Here is a 4,022-nt window from a genome sequence, read left to right as displayed (position 1 = left end):
CTTCTTTTTTTATATCTAGTGCCAATCAATTAGTTTTTTAAAGAAAATTACTTATAAAGCAGCAGAAAGAAACCATGCCGAAGGTGGGATCCGAACCCACGACCTCCGAATATCGCGTCCGGTGCTTTACCAACTGAGCTACGGCTACGGCTGTCTAGTTTGCTGCTTTCTTGGGTATTTATGTTTTGCGTGCAAGCGAACCTTGAGAGTGTTCACCAGCGGCACCCTCGTTCATAGCGGTGGATGTAGCACGTACTGAAATACCGCAAGTGCGACGTAGAACGTCATCTAACGGCGAGGGCGGAAACGGTGGAGAGCCCTCTCATTCGACCTATGGCATCAAAGAACGTCTTGCTGGGCAAGTTGGTACATCTTTGGATTACAGGCGCGACAACAGACAGACCACAAGGCGTCAAGACTGCCAGAACCGAGACCCCCGTTAAGCTATTAGCAGACAAGGCAAATGAAGTGAGGGGATCGTTTGACAAACATATTAAGGAAGCCAACAGTCACCAAAATCAAGGTGCATAGGGGAATGCTTCTTTTTATATCTAGTGCCAATCAATTAGTTTTTAAAGAAAATTACTTATAAATCTTGCAGAAAAAACAACCATTCCGAAGGTGGGATCTCACCCACGACCTCCGAATACCTCGTCCGGTGCTCTTACCAACTGAGCTACGGCGACGGCTGTCTAATCTGCTGCTTTCGTGGGTATTTATGTTTCGCGTGTAAGCGAACCTTGAGAGTGTTCACCAGCGCCACCCTCGTCCATAGCGGTGGACGTAGCACGTCCTGTAATACCGCAAGTGTGACGTAGAACGAAATCTAATGGCGAGGGAGGAAACTGTGCGAGAGACCTCTTATGCTACCTATGGCATCAAGACTGCCAGAACCGAGAGCCCCATTAAGCTATTAGCAGACAAGGCAAATGAAGTGAGGGGCTCGTTTGACAAACATATTAAGGAAGCCAACAGTCACCGAAAACAAGGTGCATAGGGGAATGCTTCTTGTTTTTATATCCTGTGCCAAGCAGTTAGTTTTTTTAAAGAAAATTACTCCTAAAGCAGCAGAAAAAACAACCATGCCGCCGGTGGGATCCGAACCCACGACCTACGAATATGGCGTCCGGTGCGCTTACCATCTGAGCTACGGCGACGGCTGTCTAATCTGCTGCTTTCGTGGGTATTTATATTTTGCGTGTAAGCGAACCTTCAGAGTGTTCACCAGCGCCACCCTCGTCCATAGCGGTGGACGTAGCACGTCCTGTAATACCGCAAGTGGGACGTAGAACGTCATCTAATGGCGAGGGAGGAAACTGTGCGAGAGGCCTCTTATGCTACCTATGGCATCAAGACTGCCAGAACCGAGAGCCCCGTTAAGCTATTAGCAGACAAGGCAAATGAAGTGAGGGGATCGTTTGACAAACATATTAAGGAAGCCAACAGTCAGTGAAATCAAGGTGCATAGAGGAATGCTTCTTTTTTATATCTAGTGCCAATCAATTAGTTTTTTAAAGAAAATTATTTATAAAACAGCAGGAAAAACAACCATGCCGCCTGTGCGATCCGAACCCACGACCTCCGAATATGGCATCCGGTGCACTTACCATCTGAGCTACGGCGACGGCTGTCTAATCTGCTGCTTTCGTGGGTATTTATGTTTTGCGTGTAAGCGAACCTTGAGAGTGTTCACCAGCGCCACCCTCGTCCATAGCGGTGGACGTAGCACGTCCTGTAATACCGCAAGTGTGACGTAGAACGTCATCTAATGGCGAGGGAGGAAACTGTGCGAGAGGCCTCTTATGCTACCTATGGCATCAAGACTGCCAGAACCGAGAGCCCCGTTAAGCTATTAGCAGACAAGGCAAATGAAGTGAGGGGCTCGTTTGACAAACATATTAAGGAAGCCAACAGTCAGTGAAATCAAGGTGCATAGAGGAATGCTTCTTTTTTATATCTAGTGCCAATCAATTAGTTTTTTAAAGAAAATCATTTATAAAGCAGCAGCAAAAACAAGCATGCCGATGGTGGGGTCCGAACCCACGTCCTCCGAATATGGCGTCCGGTGCGCTTACCATCTGAGCTACGGCGACGGCTGTCTAATGTGCTGCTTTCGTGGGTATTTATGTTTTGCGTGTAAGCGAACCTTGAGAGTGTTCACCAGTGCCAACCTCGTCCATAGCGGTGGACGTAGCACGTCCTGTAATACCGCAAGTGTGACGTAGAACGTCATCTAACGGCGAGGGCGGAAACTGTGCGAGAGCCCTCTTATGCTTCCTATGGAATCAAGACTGCCAGAACCGAACCGAGACCCCCTTTAAGCTATTAGCAGACAAGGCAAATGAAGTGAGGGGATCGTTTGACAAACATATTAAGGAAACCAACAGTCACCGAAATCAAGGTGCATAGAGGAATGCTTCATTTTATAGCTAGTGCAAATCAATTAGTTTAAAAAAATTACCTACAAAGCAGCAGAAAAGACAGCAATGGCGCCGGTGGGATCGAACCCACGACCTCCGAATATCGCGTTCGGTGCTCTTACCAACTGAGCTACGATGACGGCTGTCTTATCTGCTGCTTTCGTGGGTATTTATGTTTTGCGTGTAAGCGAACCTTGAGAGTGTTCACCCGCGCCGCCCTCGTCCATACCGGTGGACGTCGCACATCCTGTAATACCGAAAGTGTGACGTAGAACGTCATCTAATGGCGAGGGCGGAAACTGTGCGAGAGCCCTCTTATGCTACCCATGGCATCAAGACTGCCAGAACCGAGAGCCCCGTTAAGCTATTAGCAGACAAGGCAAATGAAGTGAGGGGCTCGTTTGACAAACATATTAAGGATGCAAACAGTCACCGAAAACAACGTGCATAGGAGAATGCTTCTTGTTTTTTATATCTAGTGCCAAGCAATTAGTTTTTTTGAAAATTGCTTATAAAGCAGCAGAAGAAACAACCATGCCGAAGGTGGGATCCGATCCCACGACCTCCGAATATTGCGTCCGGTGCTCTTACCAACTTAGCTACGGCCACGGCTGTCTAATCTGCTGCTTTCTTGGATATTTATGTTTTGCGTGTAAGCGAACCTTGAGAGTGTTCACAAGCGCCACCCTCGTCCATAGCGGTAGATGTAGCACGTCCTGTAATACCGCAAGTGTGACATAGAACGTCATCTAACGGCGAGGGCGGAAACTGTGCGAGCGCCCTCTTATGCTACCTATGGCATCAAGACTGCCAGAACCGAGACCCCCGTTAAGCTATTAGCAGACAAGGCAAATGAAGTGAGGGGCTCGTTTGACAAACATATTAAGGAAACCAACAGTCACCGAAATCAAGGGGAATGCTTCTTTTTTTTATATCTAGTGCCAATCAAATAGTTTTATAAAGAAAATTACTTATAAAGCAGCAGAAAAAAACCATGCCGAAGGTGGGATCCGAACCCACGACCTCCGAATATCGCGTCCGGTGCTTTACCAACTGAGCTACGGCGACGGCTGTCTAATTTGCTGCTTTCTTGGGTATTTATGTTTTGCGTGCAAGCGAACCTTGAGAGTGTTCACCAGCGGCACCCTCGTCCATAGCGGTGGATGTAGCACGTCCTGTAATACCGCAAGTGTGACGTAGAACTTCATCTAACGGCGAGGGCGGAAACGGTGCGAGAGCCCTCTCATTCAACCTATGGCATCAAGACTGCCAGAACCGAGACCCCCGTTAAGCTATTAGCAGACAAGGCAAATGAAGTGAGGGGATCGTTTGACAAACATACTAAGGAAGCCAACAGTCACCAAAATCAAGGAGCATAGGGGAATGCTTCTTTTTATATCTATTGTCAATCAATTAGTTTTTAAAGAAAATTACTTATAAATCTTGCAGAAAAAACAACCGTTCCGAAGGTGGGATCCCACCCACGACCTCCGAATATCTCGTCCGGTGCTCTTACCAACTGAGCTACGGCGACGGCTGGCTAATCTGCTGCTTTCGTGGGTATTTATGTTTTGCGTGTAAGCGAACCGTGAGAGTGTTCAC

Source organism: Amblyomma americanum, chromosome 3 (genome assembly GCF_052857255.1).
Source record: "Amblyomma americanum isolate KBUSLIRL-KWMA chromosome 3, ASM5285725v1, whole genome shotgun sequence".
NCBI lineage: Eukaryota > Metazoa > Arthropoda > Arachnida > Ixodida > Ixodidae > Amblyomma > Amblyomma americanum.
The sequence above is the reverse complement of the archived record's forward strand: the minus strand, read 5'-3'. Positions refer to the sequence as shown.